Source organism: Globicephala melas, chromosome 3 (assembly GCF_963455315.2).
Source record: "Globicephala melas chromosome 3, mGloMel1.2, whole genome shotgun sequence".
Lineage (NCBI taxonomy): Eukaryota > Metazoa > Chordata > Mammalia > Artiodactyla > Delphinidae > Globicephala > Globicephala melas.
Genome location: NC_083316.1, coordinates 147,636,465 through 147,659,893, shown reverse-complemented (window position 1 = coordinate 147,659,893; position 23,429 = coordinate 147,636,465). Strand labels below are relative to the sequence as shown.

Genomic DNA, 23,429 nt, shown 5'->3' with positions numbered 1-23,429 from the left:
GGGAATTCCCTTATTGTCTTCTTTTAACTAATGAGGAAAGGAAAGCCCAGCGGCCCCACAGTCCTACAAGTACTTTGTGACAGAACTGAGACCGGAACTAAAATCTGGAAGAGTGAACCCGCATTACCAGTTATAGGAAACTAGATCATTGAGACCACCTGCCATTCTACTGAGGATAATTAGCAATGCTGCAGAACAAGCAAATTCTTAAATGAACAAGTGGAAGAAATTTATGAATTTTCTTGTAATATATAAAGAAGAGAAATATGGCTAATCTCCGTCTGTCACTTTCCCTGGCACGTTTAAAATTGGAAGATTATTAATAGACTCAAAGGCAGTAACAAGATTACCCTGCCCCTCTTCTTGGTAAATGTAAAAACAAAGTATTATTTTTTATTATTACTATTAGTCCTATATACTGACTGCTTTGCCTCAGGTGGGAGGATTTATCACTAAAGCATGCAAAGGTAGAATAAACTGAAAGAAAAATCTATATGTGCTTTTTTTTTAGAAGTGGTTTCCCTGTAAGAATTTTGTCTGCCAGAGTATCTTTTGAGAAAGAAAAGGGGTAAATCCAGTGAAATATATTGTCAGCTTAAGTTGTTGTTGTTGTTTATAAACACTTGTTTATGTTTTTAATAAAACTGAAGATTATTCAAAGTAAAAAGCAAAACAAAAAAACAAACAGAAATCTCGCTTACCATTCTTTGAGCTGCTTTAAGACCTGGGGGCAATTGCTAATTCTGCAAGTGGTGGCTGAGAGGCTGAGTGGTACTTCTGACAGCCTCAAAGGGAAAAGGGGGCAGAGAGGGAATCTGAGGCCCACCAAGAGTAGGATTGGGACTTGCCTTGGATTGGAACTCCAAAGGGATGCTCTCTACAAGTAAGTGTGAACCAGAAGTAGACAGGCCCTTGCAGAGACTACAGCTCAGCTTTAGGTATTCCAAAGCCCTGAAGTTAGATTTAAGTAATCCTTGATTGTTGGTGGCCCAGGAACCTGGCAGAAGCAAACACAAACCTTCTCAGAAGGAAAATAATAGGTCTCAAACAGATTCTGCAAGCAATTTTGCAAAAACAATGCCCAACACACAATAAAAAATACTAAGGCATAAAGGACACAAAGCAGTATTTTAAAAAAAAGAAAAACATAGGAAAATCAACAAACAATAGAAACAGACCCACATAAGCTCTAGATATTCCCATTAAAGTAACTATGCTTACCACATTCTAAGAAATAAAAGAAGTAAAACATAAAGCTGAGAATTTTGGCAGAGAACTGAACTCTATAAACAGAACCAAACAGATATGTTAGAAATGAAAAACATGATAACTAAAATTAACAACTCAAAGGATAGTTTTAGTTTAAAAAAAAAAATTGGTGAACTATGTTAGGTCAGAAGAAATTACCAGAAAACAGTAGGAAAGACAAAATGATAGCAATACGGAAGATAGGGCAAGAGACGTAAAAGACAGTGAGATCTCACATGTGTGTTATTAAGAGTCCAGGGAGAAGAGAGAGGGAAAATGTCAGGAGCAATATTTGAAGAGATAACAGCTGAGAATTTTCCAAAAGTGATCAAAGACATCATCATACCACAAATTCAAGAAGCCTTATACAAATCCCAAGCAGGAAATAAAAAGAGGTCCACACTTAGGCACATTTCTTTTAAAAGACTGCTGAAAACCAAAAATGAAGAGAAAATCTTAAAAGCAGCTAGAGGGGCAAAAAAGATGGATTACCTAAAGGAAAGGAGCTGGAATCAGGCATTCAGCTGACCTTCCATCAGCAACAATGGAAACCAGAAGGCAATAAGACGGCATCTTCAATTGGTCAAAAGAACTCAAGTCCCCATCTACAAATCTAGTTCTCTTTCTGCTATACTATGCTGCCACCCAAGCTTTCATTTCTTAGTGGCTTCTAGAGCTAGACAAACCTGAGTTCAAATGCTAGCCATTTGATGCCAAGCCTCTGCTATCTTTCCGTACAACACGGAAGAGAAAAATTTAATAGAAAATGTATAAGCATCTGGTACTTAACAGCTCAACACAATGGAAACCCTGCTCCCTCATTTTTTTTGTTTCTCCCTGAGACTCTGATATCCCCTCAAATAAGCATCATTGATACATTTTGTTCCCCTTCTCTCATTTTTTCTTGTACAGTTCAAGTCCTTGTGATTTGCTGAACCATAGTTCTATTACACGTATTTAAATTTTCTTAGAGAATGGTCAGCTTTCTCTCACCATCCTGAGTGGTATTTCTTCTTGAGCTCTCCCTATCTGTCCTGTCTGGATCACTCGATTACAACCCCTCTAAGGCAGAGCTCATCGCTCTGGCCACCCCACCTCCTGACTGCCACACATGTAAGGCTGATGACCACCTGTCTTTTCTGCAGTGATGCATCAGATACCTGACTGCCTTAAGGTTGGAGTGTAGCTATATTCTGGAAGACCAAAAGCATGAACTTGACCATGGCAAACCTAGAGCTCCAGGAAGACAGTAGTTCCTTACTCAATCACATGACAGTAAGACACCAGTTAACACTTAGTGAGAACCTACCACGGATCAGGCGTTGCACTGAGCACGGCCGATGCAGAGGTAAGACATGGTGCCCACCCCCAAGACACTCCCAGTCCACTGAGGAACAAACCATTTCAACAAGTACCAAAATAAGGCGTGATGGAGTTAGAAGGAGGGGGAAACTAACTTGAGCAAAGAAAAGACTAGTCCTGAGACCTCTTGTCTTTCTCTCTGCTTAATCTCATCCACTGCCATGGTTTTAATTACCATCTGTACACTGATGGACTCCACATCTGTACAACTCCAGACCCAGAAGACAACTGCCCATTAGAAACCTGGATGTCTATAAGAATCTAAGACTTAACACATTTATAAGAGAGCTATTGAGTTCCTGCTTCATATCCCTCACCCCACTCACACACACACACACACACACACACAAGCCTGATTTTCTTCAAGTCTTCCCCACCCCCAGAGATGATGCTAGTTACCTAAATCAGGCACTTAAGTACTGAGGTGTTATTCTCAATTCTCCCTTTCCGTCATTCCCCCCAAATCCCATCAACACAGGATTGGGCTCTACTTCTAAAATGATCTTATTTATGAGTTTGAGTCCATGAGTTCATTTTCTTCCACCAGAATGTCATCTTCCTAAACGCAGGAACTTTGTTGTTCTTTTGGGTTTTGTGTGGTTTATTTTTACTACTGCATCTCAACGGTGGAACAGTGACTGTCGCTGAACAGGTCTTCAATAAATGTGTGTTACCAGCTAAGAATGTCAGGGAGGGTGTCAGCGGGGAGGTGATATTTGAGCTGGGTCATGAAATATAAGTGTCACCTACTGGAGAAGGAGGAAGGGAACGCCTGGAAGAGGAAATAGTGTGAGCAAAGACAGAGAAGCAATAAAAAAGGCAAAGTATCTGAGAGGCCCAGACCCAGAAGTCAGACATGCTGTGTTCAAATTCTAGCTCGGCCCCTAGCTCTGTAACCTTTTGAAAAGTGGTTTCCCGATCTGAGAAAAAGGGAATTAATTCTAGTACATGCTTCGTCGGACTGTGCGGGGAATTAAGTGAGAATGGGCAAAGCACACTGTGAGTATGCCATGAGTGGTAATGTTATTAGTACGAATTAATAATAATTACACACGTATAATGAGTCACAGTTTTAATCATTTGATGTGGCTAGAATGTGGGGTGCATGAGAAGTTTCTGGGAGATGTGACTAGATGGTCAGGTTGGAGTCAGAACACTTGAGGTCAGGGGACCCTCAAAATCAGGTAGCAGCAGTGGCCAAGTGACCACAGCTCTGCAAATTGTTCTGTCACTCAAAGCATTAGGGGATCAGCAAACTCTCACCTGAAAGCGTCCTTCTGCTCTGACGCAAGCTAAACAGCAGTCAGCTAACATAGACAATTCTCAGGGATGACAGTGGCGTATTAGTTGTCTATGGCTGCGTAACAAATTATCCCAAATCTTGGCAGCTTAGAAAACAATGAACATTTATTATGTCATACAGTTTCTGTGGGTCAGGAATACAGGAACAACTTAGCAGGGTCGTTCTGGCTTGGGGGTCTCTCATGAGGTTGAAGTCAGTTACAGTCATCTGAAGGCTTAACTGGGGCTGGAAGTTTCACTTTTAAGACTTTTCACCGGTTGGCAAGTTCATGGCTGTTGGCAGGAGGCCTTAGTTACTTGCCACATAGACCACACGGCTGCTTGAGTGTCCTTACAATATGGCAACTAGTTTCCCTCAGAGCAAGTGGTCTGAAAGAGAGCAAGGAGAAAGTCACAATGTCTTTCATGACCTAGCACCAGAGGTCATATAGTCATTTCTAAATACCTTATGGGTTACCAGCTCAGCCCTACTCATTGTGAGAGGGACTGGGGGCCTCAGTTCTTCCCCACTTGGCCTCTTATCCTTCCAGAATACCAGGAAGCAAGGATCATTGAGGGCCATCTTGGGAACTGGTTACCACAGCTGGCTAGAACGGAACTGAATTTTTCCTTACTTCCCAATAGATGGAAACAAATAACAATGCTGGAAGAAAAAGTACAAAAATAAAAAGCAGAACAGGACTGCTGAAGGAATAAAGTAATAATAATAGTATAATAATAACAATAATAGCTACTGTTTACTGAGTGCTCCCCTTATATTGAGCAAAGACCAAGACCTTTCCACGCTCCATCACAGCCGTTGACAAACTATGGTCTGTGGGTCAAATCTGGCCCACAAACAGGTTTTGGGAAGAAAGTCTTAATGGAACTCAGCCACACTATGGCTGCTTTCACCTACAACAGCAGCTGAGCAGTTGTAACAGAAACCTTATGGTCTAGAAAACCAAAAATATTTACTATCTGGCCCTTTAGAGAAAAAGTTTACCAACCTGGGCTCTATCTCATTAAAACCTCATAAACACCCCATGAGGTTAAAAACAATTGTTTAAAAAATTAAAAAACCCATGAAGTAAGTGATATTACTTTCCCCATTTTATAGATGAAGAAACGGAGCATCAGATGTTAAGTGACTTGCCCAAGATGGTATTTATTGCAAGGTTCCTATCAGGGAGCCCGATCTCACGGTCTGGGTTACACTGGGCTAGGACTCTCGGAGATGCTGGCTTTTCTAAGGAGCCATGTGACCTTGAGCAATTACTTAATGTCTTGCTCCTCATTTTTCTCTGCTAGGAATAGATTTTAAAATGTCTGTCCATAGGGAGTGGGAAGGGTAAGCTGGGACGAAGTGAGAGAGTGGCATGGACACATATACACTACCAAATGTAAAATAGATAGCTAGTGGGAAGCAGCCGCATAGCACAGGGAGATCAGCTCCGGGCTTTGTGACCACCTAGAGGGGTGGGATAGGGACGGTGGGAGGGAGATGCAAGAGGGAGGGAATATGGGGATATATGGATACGTATAGCTGATTCACTTTGTTATAAAGCAGAAACTAGCACAACATTGTAAAGCAATTATACTCCAATAAAGATGTTAAAAATAAATAAATAAATAAAATGTCTGTCCAACCATTTTACGGGAAGGTCAAATGATAAATATAAGGAATGAAAAAAGAGCAAACACTTCAACAAAAAGAATTAGTATCCTTAGCATGTGATGCTAAGGCTTACAAAGAGAAAGAGCTCTGGGAGAAACTCCTAGAGGAGAAGTAGCTCAGTTATCCCTGCAACACAGACCACCCAAAACATAACGGCTTAAAGCAACAACAATTTATTACTTTTCATGACTTTGTAGGTTGGCTGGGTGGTTCCTTTGCTCGTTCCCCCTGAACTCACTTATGCAGCTGCATTCAGCTAGAGCAGCAGTTCTCAACTAGGGGTGATCTTTCCACCCAGGGGACACTTAGGAATGTCTGGAGACATTGTTGGTGGGTGCTACTTTCATCTAGCAGGTAGAGGCCAGAGATAATGCAAAACATCCTATGGTACGCAGGAACCAAATATCAATAGTGCTGAGGTTGAGAGACCCAAACTAGAGAGTCACCTGAGCCAGGAAATTCAAGATGCCCTCACTCACATGTCTGGCATTGGTGCTGGCAGTTGGCTAGGGGCTTCAGCTCTCCCTCACATGGCCTGTCATCCTCCAGGAGGCCAGCCCAACCTCCTTCCATCATGGTCTCAGGGCAGAGTGCCAAAAAGGCCAGGGTGGGGCTTCCCTGGTGGCGCAGTGGTTGAGAGTCCGCCTGCCGATGCAGGGGACGCGGGTCCGTGCCCCAGTCCGGGAGGATCCCACATGCCGCGGAGCGGCTGGGCCCGTGAGCCATGGCCGCTGAGCCTGCGCGTCCGGAGCCTGTGCTCCGCAACGGGGGAGGCCACAACAGTGACAGGTCCGCGTACCGCAAAAAAAAAAAAAAAAAAGAATCCCTGGTTAAAGGGAGCAACCAGATGAGACAAATGTACATGGCCAGGACACTGGCTCGAAAGATGGTAGAGGCCAAAGTATCCCTCCCCCACTCCACCTCGCCTCTCCCTGGTCTCTGGTCATTCACCTGAACGCAGAACTCTCTCCTTCATAATGGAGTTTAGTAGAAATAATCCTTTTACTCCCAAGAGAATCGTGCCATCTGTCAAGGGGGCAGGAACATGAGCGGCTATTATTGCACAACAGAGCCTACAGGCCGGGCAGAGAGGAAGCTGGGAAGGCAGCCAGCCCTCCTTGGGAGCTGGACCGGAAGAACCAGAGGGCTCTTTTATTTTTGTTTTTGCTACTAAAGATACTAGCAGAGGGACTTCCCTGGTGGTCCAGTGATTAAGAATCTGCCTTTCAATGCAGGGGACATGGGTTCGATCCCTGGTTGGGGAACTAAGATCCCACATGCCACGGGGCAACTAAACCTGCGTGCCACAACTACTGAGCCCACGCAACACAACTAGAGAGAAGCCTGTGCACCACAACGAGAGATCCCACATGCCGCAACTAACACTCTATGCAGCCATAAATAAATAAATAAATATTATTTAAAAGATACTAGCTGAAATAAATGAGGTGGGGGGGGCTTCCCTGGTGGCGCAGTGGTTAAGAATCCGCCTGCCAATGAAGGGGACACAGGGTCGAGCCCTTGCCCGGGAAGACCCCACATGCTGCAGAGCAACTAAGCTCGTGTGCCACAACTACTGAGCCTGCACTCTAGAGCCTGTGAGCCACAGCTACTGAGCCCAGGTGCCACAACTACTGAAGCCCGCAGGCCTGGAGCCTGGGCTCCGCAACAAGAGAAGCCACTGCAATGAGGAGCCCGTGCACCACAACTAGAGAAAGCCCGCACGCAGCAACGAAGACCCAACATAGCCAAAAATAAAAACAAATAAATAAATAAGTTTATTTTTTTAAAAAAAGAAAGAAATGGGAGGGAAGTTCATATTAAATAAAATGGTTTTTTAAGGCTAAAAAAATTACTAGCAGAGCCCATTTAGAGTTTTTTGTGTGTGGTACGCAGGCCTCTCACTGTTGTGGCCTCTCCCATTGCGGAGCACAGGCTCCGGACGCGCAGGCTCAGTGGCCATGGCTCACGGGCCCAGCCGCTCCACGGCATGTGGGATCTTCCCGGACCAGGGCACGAACCCGTGTCCCCTGCATCAGCAGGGGGACTCTCAACCACTGCGCCACCAGGGAAGCCCTGGAATCTTTTTTAAAAAGTGATACAAATGAACTTATTTACAAAACAGAAATAGACCCACAGACATAGAAAACAAACTTATGGTTACCAAAGGGGAAGGGGGAGGAGAGAGGGATAAATTAGGAGTTTTGCCATACACCTGAAACAACACTGTAAATCAACTCTACTTCAATAAAAATAAAATAAAAGAATAAATAAAATAAAAGAATAAATAAAATTTTTAAAAGAAGCAAAATGGGACGACACTGCTACCGGTGACTGCCAGCAGAAAGCACGCAGAGTGCAATAAGAACCCCTGTCTTTCAAACCACCTCCACCTCCACACACACACACACACACACACACACACACACACACACACACACACTGTGCTCTGCAGCCTTCAGGCAAAACCAGAGGCAGCACACAGTCAAGTTCCCAAGCTCCCCTTGTGTCCCATCTGATAACTATGCCTCTGGTTTTTTGCTTTTGTGTATTCTGGAAATTACTGAGATAGCTTGTGAGCTGAATACCTCAAGAGTGCTACACAGGGGAACACTGAAGGCTGCGCTGTCCCTGTGTACCAAGGAGCCTCTGGCTGGAGGGGAAACTGCAAGAACAGGGTCTCTGCCACCTGCCGCTCCAGGAACCCTCCCGCCCAGGACCAGATGGGTCCTCAAGCTCTTGATGGACGAGGGAGATGTGTGATCCCCGACAGTGGCCACTCAATTCCAGACAACATGAACTTTTCCTGATTCTTAGATAAACCACATGATCCAACAAAAGGACCCATCTTTGTTCAGCACAAAAATGGCTCAGCAGCCTGAGATATTCACCATCTCCAAGGCAGGGACTAAATGGGCCACCGGAGGGCGGGGGCACAGATTTGGGAGAGGAGGAGGTCGGAGGACTTTACTGGCATTAAAGTAATCTTTCTGATCATTGGCCCGATCTTTGCACTGTAGAGGCAGCTTGCCAAGGTAGCGAGCCCCTCTCACTGGAGTTATGCCGGCAAGAGGCAAGATACTAACAACCAATTGCTGGGGCATTTAGGAACTAGACAGAGAATTTCAACACAGCGGTTTCCAAACAGAAGCCACCATGAAGACAGGAGGACTCCCCTGCACTCAGTCCTTCTATTTTATGAATTGCGATTCTTCATAAAATGATCATTTTCAATAAAGGTTCCATTGCTTTAAAACAAAACTTTGAAAACAACTGAACTGGATGACTGCTAAGGTTCCTTCCAACTTTCAGACTCCTTGTTCTGGGTATTAAGTATCTGCGTGCCCAGAATTGTCGATCATACCTGAATCATAATCAACCTCCTTATAATAATCTCTAATATATGAATATAAACTATCCTACAGCATAAACAACCCAACATGACACTGATTTCACCTTCCACTGAAAAAGTTAAGTTCAACCTCCTTGGCTTGAACAGGGGTGGCAGAGCTGCTTCATTATTTACCTTTTACTCTTTGTCGCTATGAGAAAATGGTGATGACATCTTTTTGGCCAGATGGAACTGATGGGAGATTTATGGAGCAGCTGAGAACTGTCAAAGCCAGGCCAGGCCGATCCCACAAGACAATGACCATGGCCTTTTCATCTAGGAGCACGTTGCTTTCTGGAATCCACTAACACAAGAGGTTCATATCTACCCAGTCATCAGCAAGATTATCCCAACACCCCACCAGCTGCCGCCACCCAATCCGGGGGCCTCCGTTCCTGCTCTTGAGGGATGACATGTGAGTGCACAGGACTTACCCCTCACCCATCATCACACCACACCACCCCCGCCCCAGTCTGGCACCCACAGCCCTCCCAGAGTGGGAAACTTCATCCAATGCCTTCTCCGTTACAGAGATTTCAGAAATTAGTCACAGAAAGGAGGGAGGGAAGACAGTGGAGGTTTCCTGAAGGAACCAGTAACAAGATCTGGGCTGTTTCACCTCGAGGTCACAACAGCTCAGACTGTCCCTGAGTTAGCACTGAGTGGTCAAGAATGAAATCAACCTCTGCAAACCCTCCGCTGACTTGTCCACCATCTACTTTGTACAAAGAGCTTCCTTAAGGCAGGGGCTCCAGCAGATGGGCCTCCCCATTCACTGAGCCTTTCTCTTTGGAAATTTTGATCCTTTCCCCACTGCCAGCCTCAGAAGATGGTCCCAGTGCCCACCCATTATCAGAAAGAGGCGAAGGAATTGGAGACTAGAGTCCAGCAGTTGTTTGAAACAAGGGTTTAGATGAGCTTCCCATCCTTATCTTGTAAAGATACACGCAGGGACTCCTGTGGCTTTGATGACCATATGCCCTACTTCGCATAGGACAGTCCCAGTTTGTTCCTCTTGTTGTCCCAGAATTGTCACTGATATCACTGCCTTTCACTCTCAGAAGTCCCTGTTTGGACAATAAACTAGGCAGTCCCTCTACCTTTGGCCCGGTCACCACCTATGCTTTTCAGTAAGAATCTGGAAAGCCACAGGTAGCCCGGCAAGCCAAGAGATGTGGGGATTAAAAAAAAAAAAAAAAAAGCCAGAGATAACATATATTTCAAAAATAAATTTTAAAAAGCCAAAGCCAAAGAGCGGCGATGTTCGTTAGTTTGTAACAGGGAAACATGGAAACAATCCAAATGTCTACCAATAGGAAATGGTTTAATCAATCAAGGCTTGTAATATGGAATACTCTTCATCAATTTAAAAGAAAAAGGTGGATCGATATATACTAACATGGAACGATCTCCAAGGGAGTTTGGTAAGAGAAAAATAGCAAATGGTTGATCAATGCCACAGGAATGATCCCAGTTGTCTTTTCTTTGTCCTTTTGAGTATAGATGTATGAAAGGTCTAGAACAACACCGTCTAATAGGAATATAATGTGAGCCACTATGTAATTTAAAATTTTCAAGATCCATGTTTTTACAAAGTGAAATTTATCTTATGGAACCCAATGTATCCAAAATATGATGTAAATCAATATAAAAAAGTATTAATCTTATTTCACTTATTTTGTGCTAAATCCTGAAAATTGCACTTACAGCAATCTCAATTCTTAGGACCCACATTTCAAGGGCTCAGAAGCCACATGTGGCTTATGGTTACGGTATTATTCAACAGCTCAGGGCTAGAAGGACGCATACCAGGTAACAAGTTATCTCTGGAGAAGGAAGTGGGATTAGGAAAATGGAGTGATTTGTCTAGGATTTTGAAATTTTTACAATGAGGATATAGTCACTACTTACATAATTTTATAAAACAACAAGAACTGGAAATTTTTAAAAATAAGGAGCCAGAACATGAGATGTGAAACTAACAAAATCTATGAATGAGCTTTGTGGAAACACAGTATTAAAATCAATGCATCAAAGATAAATAAGTAAGAATAAAATCAATTAATCAGCCAAAGAGTGTCTGCATTTTTGTTAAGTTTGGCCACAGCCAGCCTCAAGAGCCATGGGGCTGCACCAGCCTGCCCAGCCGCTGAAAGCCAGCTTCCTGAGGGCCGCCTTGCTTGTTCTCTACCTAGAAACGGGAACCACGGTGCATCCCTGAGGAGTCTGTCACATCAGAGAGACAGGACACTGCTCTCAAATACTTAGACTGAAGCTCTGTCAATGTGCACACAGGAAAACCTGTGCGATCAAAATAGCCTGGGGAGCCTGTTTAAAAAGCAGACTCTCGAGCCCCGCAAAATAGGTGTTTCTGAGGTGGGGCCCAAGAATCTGTAATATACAAGAACTCCAGGGGATTCCTAAGCCCAACTAGGATACAAAGGAACATCCTTCTCTTCTAGCTAACTTTCCACTGCCAGATTCCTGGCTAGAATCTGATTCCATCTAGAATCGTGCTGCCAAAAACTGGTGGAAGATAGGAAGTCCACTCAGAACTCCCCTGCCCCACCCTACAGGAAGATGATCTTCTTTCACTGTACGTACTGAATGATGCTTAAAGACCCCGCAACTTAGAAACAGGCCATCTCTTGGTGAAGACTGCCTTGTCCAGAATTAGCCCTGCTTCTAACGCTGCAAATCAAAGACTCAGGCTGGTGGACCAAGGCCTGCCCTGAGCCCCTGTTCCTACTGTGGGAATGCAAAAGGTGTTTCTTTCTGCTTCCACCATCCAGGAGACTGGGACATCCGGGTGGAAGGTTTTCCCTTAAGGTGAGACCTTGTGTCTATTTGGTTTTTGTTGTTGTTTTTTACATCCTTTTCTTTCCTTCTCTTAAAACAAACCAAACATGCAATTCACTGTTTAAAAGGGGTGGAGGGCACGTAGAAGCAATTTCTTTTTTTTTTTTTTCCCATTTAAAAAGCTTTATTGGGTAGTGCTTGTTTAGAACATTTACATTTAATGTAATTACTGATACAGTTAAGATGAAATCTACCACCATGCTATTTGTTTCCTAATTATACCATTTCTTTATTTTTTGCCTCTCTTTTCCTGCCCTCCTTTTCATTAATGGAGTATTTTTAATGATCTCATTATTTACTCTGCTACTGGCTTACTGACTATCCCTCTTTGCTTTACATTTGTAGCTGTTGCTCTAGGGTTTATACTAAATATCTCCAAATACTATTATACCTCTTCATGTATAGTGTTTTTTCTCTCTTCCTATCCTTTGTACTAACTGTTGCACATTTTATTTTTGTGTTATTATTCATGGCCATTTCCATAATCTTTCAAATGTTTTTTTTAATAAATTTATTTTATTTCTTTATTTTTGGCTGTGTTGGGTCTTCGTTGCTGCGCGTGGGCTTTCTCTAGTTGTGGCGAGTGGGGGCTATTCTTCATTGCGGTGCGTGGGCTTCTCACTGCAGTGGCTTCTCTTGCTGCGGAGTACGGGCTCTAGACACGCGGGCTTCAGTAGTTGTGGCACGTGGGCTTCAGTAGTTGTGGCTCGCGGGCTCTAGAGCACAGGCGCAGTGGCTTAGTTGCTCTGTGGCATGTGGGATCTTCCCGGACCAGGGCTCGAACCCACGTCCCTTGCATTGGCAGGCGTATTTTCAACCACTGCGCCACCAGGGAAGCCCCAAGTCTTCCTAGCATCTCAAGCTCAGGAACTTGTGGTCCACAAGTCTCTATTTGCAGTGGTTGGTATTCATATAGAGCTTCCTCAAGCTTTTGAATGGGTGCTAATGAAATATGTTGACCCATTTTGATGTCTGTGGAAAATGTCACTGGTTTTATAGGTTTAGGTTTTTCAAGTTGCATTTCCAACTGGGTAGATCTATGTTTATGCTGAGCCAAAAGTAGAGCAACAGGGAGATCAGAACTCTCCAGTTCATCTAAAAAAGCCTGCTTATTCTTCCTTTTTAGAATCTGCTGCAGTTGTTCTTCTTTTTGTATAAATAGTCTTCTTTGTCCATTTTCCTGTCGTTCTACCTCTAAAGCTTCTTCCAATTCCTCCTGTTCCTGAGTCGGCTTTAACTTATTTTTCTGAATGACATCTTTGTTTTCCTTTAGGTCTATCTCCATTTTCTTTTTGGTGTTGTCCAAATCCACGTTGTTGGTCAGGTTGAAAACAATTTCCTCCACTTCTTCCAGGAAATCATTATATTCTCTTAGACTAGGAAAGTCTTCTTCCCTTTTATTGTATATCTTTAGCACGTTTTTCTGAATCTCAATTTCCTGTCAACAGTAGGATCTTCAAAGAGTTGTACCCTGAAGTTGCTCCTTCTAAGTGGAGTGCCACACTCAGGGCAGTTTCCAGCTCCTCTCACAAACCTCTCCCCGCCCCCCTGGGGAGGCAATTTCTTCAAAGGCATATTCCCAATAGTGAAAAGTTATTGCTTACCTGTGTATAATATCTTTCCCCTGGTTTCTGGTTATTCTGGTCAATAACCTGAAATTGACAGGTGTGATTATCTTCATTAAAAAAAAAAAAAAAAAAGACAGGAGGTTAAGCGAGTTGGGGATGTGTGGGGAGGGAGAAATTAACCTTTACCCTCCCTGTTTGGTCTTGAGCTAGGTAGTGAATACAGAGGGTCACGGTTCATTTTCACAACAACAACGAGAAGCTGGTATAGTTACTCTTCCCATCTTCACAACTAAGGGAAGGAGTTGGCTGGCTCGCAAAGCTAGTGAAAGGCAGATTATCCACTGGACTCCTCCGCTGGAGCTCGAGCCCCTGCTTCACACAGAAGAGTTCCCTCTGACACAAAATGATTTACTGCCTACTTCACCCCCACTCAGCCACATTTAGCCGATTAAAAGAAAGGCCCTCTCACCATAGTTAAACAAGTAGATGAACGTTTTCATCAAAGCTAAATGTCCTTTAATCACCTGATGCCCACTCTCCGATTGGGATTGACATGTATACACTGATGTGTATAAAACTGATGACTAATAAGAACCTGCTGTATAAAAAAATAAATAAAATAAAATTCAAAAATTAGAAAAAAGAGAAGTAATCACAATGTCAAGTATGTAATACCTTTCACTTCCACCTTGAAAAGCATGGATATTAAAGTGCTAATATAAAAAATAAAAATCATCTGATGCCCAGTCTCCTTCCCTGACACCTGGCCGCTGTCAGTCTCCTAGTAGAGGAGAGAGAGGAGGGAGAGGAGACTTTTCCTTCGCCTCACCCGCAGCAGCCCTCCGAGGCCAGGCTGGGGGCATTCCGTCACACCTGGGAACTCCTTTCCCTGGAAGTTTCTCCCCGCGCTTCCCGCCTCCCGCCCCCCCCCCCCCATCGACACCTCCATCACCATCTCTCTCCGCTCTCAATCTCTCTTTTCTCTTTCAACCTCCCTTCCTCTCTTCCGGTCCTCTAGGAAAAGCAACCAGCAGCTAAGGCAGCCCAGCAGAATGAAGAGCGGGCAGGCGGACCCGTGTGTGGGGCAGCCTCGGCAAGTGAGAAGGTCAAGGTGAGGTGCAAGAGAAGCGAGAGCGAGGAGGAAGCCCGGGAGCGGGGCGTGGCCTGCGCCGCGGTGACAGTCTATCCGGATGTTCTCTTGGTGCTGCTCTGCCTTATCTCTCTTCAGAGGAAGGAGACGCCTCTTAGATCTAAAGAGTGCTGGGTGGCGCTCACCACGGAAACCCGAGAAGGTTCGGCACCCAGGCCCAGGCCCAGTTCTCCTGGAACCCCCCCCTCACCCCCACCCCGCCCAGGATGTTGCCCCAGGATGTTGCCGGGGCCTGGACACCATCTCCGACACTTCTGCTGCAGCTCTAAATCTGACCATGTGTGTTTCATCCAAGGCTTTCCCTTCTGCAGGTCTGAGCCCCCAGATGTAACACCCCTTAGTTGTCTCCCCTGAGCCCCCCGAGGAGGAAGACATAAGCGGGTGAACCTGATCAGGGTGCACTGGAAGGCTGAATCACAACCACGGAAAGATTCCCTTCCTGTGCAGGAGAAACTGCGCGCGCAGAGACTTCGTCCAAAGTCACTGCTGGGTGGGTTTCAAATGATCAATCCGAAAGCATTTGCTGTACACCCACAACCTGCCTGGAAGTGTGTTAGAATGTATTCTCTGCCCTCAAATACCTGAAGACAAGGTAACGCACGGGAAGACGGGCACTTCCTAAACGGAAAAGCAGCGCCCAGAGGCAAGGGGTTACTCTTACTCTGCACAATTATTTTTATGCTTACTGTAGTACTATGGCTTTATAGTTGGAGCAACAGAATGGTTTCTCACACCTCCTCTGCTCCTCACCCCTACATTCCCCAAGCTCCACTCCAGCTTACAACCTTTGCCAACGCCACTCTAGAATGTTTTTAAAAGACGAGGGGGGAGCCCTTCCCTGGTGGCGCAGTGGTTGAGAGTCCGCCTGCCGGGTTCATGTTCCGGTCCGGGAAGATCCCACATGCCGCGGAGCGGCTGAGCCCGTGAGCCATGGCCGCTGAGCCTGCGCGTCCGGAGCCTGTGCTCCGCAACGGGAGAGGCCACAACAGTGAGAGGCTCGTGTACCGCAAAAAAAAAAAAAAAAGACGACGGGGGTGCAAAAAGAGAAAATGCTAAGGCCCTCCAACCACCTTCTTTTGTGGTTATTTGCAGTTTAGAACTATGGAGGGAAGGGGGTCTAACACTGGAGCCAAAATGAAGACACAGTACAGGTGGAAGGCCTGAAATCATCTTGGATCAACTTTCCCACAGCAGGCCTGTCTGCTTTTTTTCCCTTAACAGCCTTGTGTTCTCCATTCCAGGTTAACTCCGTCACCAATAATACTATTAAGGGCCCCTGTTTAGTAAGCACCTACTACCAAGCAAACAGTATGCTAAATCTTTTTGCTTGAACAATGTTCTGGTTATCTACAGCTGCCTAACAAACCATCCCAAAACTTAGTGATATGAAAACAACCATTTTATTATATTCAATGATCCCGTGGGTCAGGAATTTGGACAGAACATAACAGGGATGGCTTGTCTCTGCTCTATGAAGTCTGGGGCCTCAGCTATGAAAACTGGAACAGCTGGGTGCTGGAATCATCTGGAAGCTGCATCACTCACAGGTCTAGCTCCTGAGCTGGAATGACTAGAAAGCTGGTTCATCCAGAACTGTCAGTCAGTGGATTTACACGTGGTCTCTTCCTATGGCTTGAGCTTCCTCACAGCATGGTGGCCTCAGGGTACTCAGACTTCTTATGTGGTACCTCATGGCTCCAAGAGCAAATGTTCCAGCAAACAGAAAAACAGAAGTTACATGGCTTTTTCTGATCTAGCCACAGAAGTCATGTGGTGTCACTTCTATAGTATTTTACCAGTTATATTGATTGAAGCAGTGTCAAACCTGCCCCACATTCAAAGGGAAAGGACATACCCACCTACCCCACCCCCCATGGGAGAAGGGCCAAAGAATCTTTGCTTTACTACACTGTCTTCTTTAATTCCCAGTCATCTTTTGAAGAAGTATGAGTATTATTCCCATTTTACTGATGGGAACATCGAGGTTCAGGGAGGTTAAACAATGCAAACAGCCCTACTCCAAAGCGTGAGCTCCAAATCACTGCCCACAAGACTCACTGCCTGGCATTTCTGATGCCTTCCTTTATTCTGGATGCTCCCCCAAACCACCCCCAGCCCAAACTCCAGGACCCTTCTTTCCTCACCTCTTTCTGTTGGTTTACCTGCTCTGAATTCCCTTCTGTCCTGGAAGTAGCCAATGATACTTCCACCTCCATCCCACATCCCACCTTCACCAGCTTTGGGGCCCAGGATGGAAATTTCAAGGAAGGCAGCCCTCCAGGTTTGACCAATCTCTAATGTCAGCCACTTGTGGGCTCTTCATGGTCTTTTAGGCCAGAGTAGGAACGGCCTTTGTCCTATGGAATCCCCACTGACTCAGGGCAGCTGGTTCAGTGGCCTGGGGCCCTGATGCACCCAGCCTTCATTCTGCCATTGGCCCATGGCCAGTCCTAACCGGGAAACAAAACCCCACCATTGTTTGAGTATCTCCTTTATATATTATCATCAGTGCCTTAAAATAAAAAAGAAGGCTTTAGGAAGACAAATGGTAAAAATACTGGTAGCATACACTAAAATGACAAAAGGATACTAGCTAATATAAAGAGCTCATAAAAATCAATAAGAAAAAAATGAAGATCTCAATAGATAAATAGATAATGCAAATAGGTGATACATTTTTAAAAAGAAAAATACAAATGGATTACAAACATTTGAAACTAATCAAAATAATTTAAAATAATTATAGTCTGATGTTTTCACCTCATATATTTGCAAAGATTCATAAAATGAGAATTCTCAAATTGCTTTCCAGAAGGATTGCGCACAGTTATACTCATGTTTCACTCATGTTCTAAGAGAGGGGCTCTTCCTGGGCTGCAGCAATCAGGAGGCGGGACTAGGATTGTGACCTTAAGAGGGTGTAGGATATCTCATCTACATCTCTACATTTACATTGTCTATGTTTTAAAAACCCATGGAGTTTAAATTATCCCACTTAGATTGCTATGTAAATATTTGATCTACCACAATGCATAAAAAAGGATACATAATCGTGATTTCTGCCCTCTCCTTCAAATCCAAAGGGTTTTATTGGAGTTTCCCCTATTTAATGAGTGACTAAAATATTCTTAGCAGAAACAATGCTCTGGCAACTATGAGGAAAACAAGCAGAATCAAACATGTGTTATGTCTTCAAGGAGTTTACCATGGATGGCAGGGCTGGTTGCCCAGAACCCAAGAAGCTACTCAGCCGCAGACACCCCAGACATGTGAACCAGCAGTGCTACTGCCTCAAGGTCAGAACCATGTCACAAGGCCAGAGCCAAAAATGGATGCAATGGCATTCAGAGAGTAAAAATGCAAATCACAAACTGGGAGATGATATTCACAATAAGTAAATATCCAACAAGACACTGGTATCCAAATATATAAAGAATTCCCACAACCCAATAAGAAAAAGGCAAAAGATTTAAACAGGCCCTTCGCAAAACAGGACATTCAAAAAGCCAATGAACGTTTGAAAAGTTGCTCAATTTCATTAGTCAGTAGGGAAAGGCAAAATAAAACCACACTGAGATAGCCCTACACTCTCATCAGAATGGCTTAAAATTAAAAACGGATTACACCAAGTGTTGGCAAGGATGTGGAGTGACTGCAATTCTCCAACACTGCCAGCATGAGTATAAACTGGTACAACTGTAAATTGGAAAACTGTTGAGTAGAATCTACTAAAATTGAATTTATGAATATCCTCTGGCCCAGCAATTCCACTCCTAGATATATACCCAATAGAAATGTGTTGTTCAACACATGTGTTGTTCACATATGTTGTTCAACAGCATATGTTCAACAAAAGACATGTGCTAGGGTGTCCATAGCAGCACTCACTAGTCATAACAGTCAGAAACTGGAACCCACCCAAAAGCACATCAAGAGAGAAAGGGTCTAAAAAAGAATGAAATATTGCCATTTGCAGCAACATGGATGAACCTGAAGATTATCATACTAAGTGAAGTCAGATAGAGAAAGACAAGTATTATATGATATCACTTATGTGTGGAATCTAAAAAATAATACAAATGAACTTATTTATTAAACAGAAACAGACTCATAGACATAGAAAACAAACTTATGGTTACCAAAGGTAAAAGGGGGGTACGGATAAATTAGGAATATGGGATTAACAGATACACACTACCATATATAAAATAGATAAACTCTTAGAGGAAAACATAGGCAGAACACTCTTTGACATAAATCACAGCAAGATCTTTTCAATCCACCACCTAGAGTAATGAAAATAAAAACAAACCATAAACAAAAGGAAAAGACAACCCTCTCGCCGGAATGGGAGAAAACTTTTGCAAATGAAGCAACTGACAAAGGATTAATCTCCAAAATATACAAACAGCTCACGCAGCTCAATATCAAAAGCACAAACAACCCAATCAAAAACTGGGCAGAAGACCTAAATAGACATTTCTCCAAAGAAGACATACAGATGGCCAAGAAATGCATGAAAAGATTCTCAACATCACTAATTATTAGAAAAATGCAAATCAAAACTACAATGAGGTATCACCTCACACCAGTCAATGGTCATCATCAAAATATCTACAAACAGTAAGTGCTGGAGAGGGTGTGGAGCAAAGGGAACCCTCATACACTGTTGGTGGGAATGTAAATTGGTACAGCCACTATGGAGAACAGTATGGAGGTTCCTTAAAAAACTAAAAGTAGAATGACTATACGATGCAACAATCCCACTCCTGGGCATATATCTGGGAAAACCATAATTTGAAAGGATCTATGCACCCCAATGTTCACTGAAGCACTATTTACAATAGCCAAGACATGGAAGCAACCTAAATGTCTATCAACAGAGGAATGGATAAAGATGTGGTACATATACACAGTGGAATATTACTCAGCCATAAAAAGGAACGAAATAATGCCATTTGCAACAACATGGGTGGACCTAGAGATTGTCATACAGAGTGAAGTAAGTCAAAAAGAGAAAGACAAATATCTTATAATATTGCTTATATGTGGAATCTAGAAAAATGGTACAGATGAACTTATTTGCAGAAATAGAGTCACAGATGTAGAAAAAAAAACTTATGGTTTGTTTGGGGAAAAGGTGGGGGGGGGTGGGATGAACTGGCAGATTGGCATTGCCATATATACACTGCTATATATAAAATAGATAACTAATGAGAACCTACTGCATAGCACAGGGAACTCTACTCAATGCTCTGTGGTGACCTAAACGGGAAGGAAATCCAAAAGGGAGGGGATGTATGTATACGTATGGTTGATTCATTTTGCTGTACCTTAGGAGCTAACACAACATTGTAAAGCAACTATCCTCCAATAAAAATTAATAAAAATAAATAAATAAAAATAAAAAACAACCACAAGATTTACTGTATAGCACAGGGAACTATATTCAATATCTTGTCATAACCTATAATGGAAAATAATCCAAAAAAAAGAATACACACACACAAACATATATATATATATACATAATCTGAATCACTTTGCTGTACACCTGAAACTAGCACAATATTGTAAACCAACTATAAAAGAGAGAGAGAGAATGGGTCAGTAGTAGTATTTTCATACAATGAAGTGTTACAAACTAAATGGAGCTAACTACAACTACAAACAGTGCAGATGAATCTCACAAACATATACTGAGTAAAAATTGCCAGACACAGAGTCTATATTATATGATTAGATATATGTGAAGTTCAAAAATAGGCAAACCTAATCTATGTTGTTAGAAGTCAGAATAGTAATTATCCTGGAGGAAAGGGGAAGGGGCTTCTAGGTACTGGTAATGTCCCATTTCTTGAATTGGGTACTAATTACACAACCGTGTTCAGTTTGTGAAAATTGACAGGGCTGTTCACTTTTACTTTGTTCACTTCCATGTGATGCTGGAATAAAAAGTTTCCGAAAACTGGGAAGGCTTCAGAGCCACATACATGCTCAGCAAGGGGGAGCAAGTGCACTCCTGGACTGGGTCAGGGCGTGGGACCCCCCAGGGTTTGTCACAGGAACAAACAAAGCTCACTCCCTTAACCCAAGGAGCACCTCCCAAAGTCACTGCCCAGGATCACTGCTCAGGACCCAGGAACTGGCCGAGAACTGTTCCCAGGGCCGCCTGGTCCCACGTCCCCTCTCACCACTTCTCATGGACAAGCAGTACAGCTTCCCCTAAAGAAAAGTACCTAGAGCTTCTAGAAGATGACAGCCACATCTAGGGAGACAGCAGGGTACTGAGGGTTCACACCTGATCTACCCTTGGCTGTTCTCATCACCCCTAGCTCTAAATGTCCCAACTCCCCAACTCTCACCCCACACATTCTGTTAGAAGAAAAGAAACAAAGCACCCTGGATTACTTCTACAGAAGTGTTCATTCAGAGTAGCTTTTTGTGAGGGTCACTGCCCTGGAAGAGTGGGGGAAGCAGCTCTCCCCATCCAGGTGGGCCATCTCCAGATCTACCCAGGACTGAATAACTAGGTCACCAGTGTAACTCAAACAGATGGCATGGCAGTGTCCAGTTCACATTCTGCTAGTTTCAACATAGCACATGGCACCTATGACCCACCCTGCAAGACACACAGCTAGAGTCTCCCCTCCACTGCCACAACCAATTTTATAATAATCAAATTCAGTATTTTTTAATTACACATAAAATAAAATGGAAAGGCCCGCAGGGAGTAGGAAGACCTAGACCGAGCTCTTAAAGAATGGGAAGATTCAGAAATGCCTGCTCCTCTCCATAATAAATGAGAACCCAAATTTTCCCAATGCCTGCATTTTCCTCTGTATGGGTTTGGTGGGTGGTCCTCTCTCAGCAGGTGGAGTAATCCTGAGGATGCTGGGCAAGTTGGAAGGGAGCAAGTCTGTACTGAAGCCAAGAAGAAATCCCCCCCGCCCCCACCCCCTCCAGCTTCCCAGAAAAAAAGGAACCCTGTAAGGAATTATGGGGCTGGAAATAAAGGGAGTCTGAATCCCACCTTCCTAGATGGTTGGTGGCTGCGTGCATCCTTAAGGGGATTGAAATGTATTTGTTATTGTTATCGGATTATATTTCTTAAAAGAAAACCTGGATGAAACCTACTTTGATACATAAAGAAAAATGAGGAGACTAGGGTAGCAGTGCTTAGACATCCAAGAAGGCCCAGGGCCTACCGGCAGATCACTACATCTAAAAACATTTCGGCGCGGAGCCTGGCCTGCAGATCTCTGCTGAGTGTTCACCACGGGAAGGGGAAGCCGAGGCCGGCCACAGGGCCTTTGCGAAGGCTGGAAGACCAGCCTGGGTTGCATCTTTCCTCTGCGCCCTGTCCTCAGGCCCGGCTGCAGGCAGCTCTGACTCCAACTTGCAGTAAGCTGGACAGGTGACGCCACCAGAGGCTAGACCGGTGGCCAGATTTGGAGGTCCCACCGACCCTCAGGGCTTGGGAGTTCTCTCCTCTCCCCGCACAGGTCACCCGGAGGCTGGCGAAACCTCACTCTACTGCAGTGCGAAAGGTAACCTGGCGCCGGGCAGGCGCTTCCTGAAGCCCTGGCGGCCCTCTCCAAATGACAAAGCCGATTTTCCTCCGGACGCCGGCAAGCAAGGTTGCCCACAGAGTCGCCAAAGCACTGCTCTCAACAACTATTTCCTTGGAAGAAAAGAAAAGAAAAAAGAAACCGTCCCCTCCCCCGCGAGTGATCTGCACCCCAAGTCTTCCCCCAGATGGGTCGATTTCAGCCTGTTAATTTCCTCCTGGGCCCGAGTGGGAGTTCTAGGCCCCCGGACCTTCATCCTGGCCCCCGCCTCTTCGCCCCACCCTCCGGGACCCCCGAAGGGGCGGCGGGGCCTAGCCGAGGGCGCTGCGCGTGACCCCGAGCGGAAGGGCTCCAGTCTGGGTCCTAATGCGGGTGGCGTCTCCCTTGACAGGCGGCGTTTGGGGACAACAGCGGGGACGGGAGATAAGGTGACATACCAGAGCAGATTTGGTGCGCGCGCTGATACTCCTCTCCCGACAGGAAACGCGGAGCTATTTAAAAGACCCTATCGATTACTTTATCTTTCCCGGAGGAAAGCTTCTTGCAGAGAGACAAAAGATGTTCCCTACCTAGAGATACAAGGCCACAGCTCTCCACACACAACGGAGGGTCTGCACAGGCGACGCCCAATTAGGGCGCAGGGACACATGTACACCGCAGAGGGCACACCCGCGTGTGTGCCAAGAACGGCTCTGGAGGGCAAGAGCGGAGAGGAGGGCAAGGGGAATTTCACAGGATGATTTGCTGTACTCTTTGAATTTTTTTTTGACCGTGTGCACTTAAAGCACACACCAAGAAAGTGACTATGCACTTAAAGTACGTGTATGTGTAGCCGTGTCGTTTCGGCAAACTTAAAGCGCACCAGTAAGCACATTCAAGGCGGGTTACTGGTCTCTGTGAACGTATTCCACAGACACACGTCCCAAAAGTAAACGCTCCATCGTGCTCCTTTTAAGTGCTTGAATGTCTGCAACTGTCATGTGTACGCTTAAAGTATGGGGAGGCGTCAACACGGCCCTCTACAGTGCGCTCATTTTGTGCCTGCGTTCCCGCATTTCGCCAATCTGTTGGGAGCGCTGAATGCCGTCAGCGATATCCTGCTACTGACACCGAATTTGCTCTGGAATCCCGAAGCTTGTTAGCCTCCGGGTCCCCTGCGCCATGCCCCGGGGAGACTCCTAAGAAATATCGACTGAACCGAATTGCACGGAATCGAATTTTTTTTTTTTTTTCTATGCAACAATTTGCACCCTAGGCATTCTCAGTGCGTTCCGCCGGGCTGTGGAAACGTCGCTGCATTTCGCAGAGCAGGCTGGAAGAT

General features: G+C 44.6%; 1 pseudogene; it reads right to left on the bottom strand.

Moving 5' to 3' along the window:
* Positions 1 to 11,073: 11,073 nt before the first annotated feature.
* LOC115838734 (CDK-activating kinase assembly factor MAT1-like) lies at positions 11,074 to 13,394 on the bottom strand (annotated as a pseudogene).
* Between the last annotated feature and the right edge of the window lie 10,035 nt (positions 13,395 to 23,429).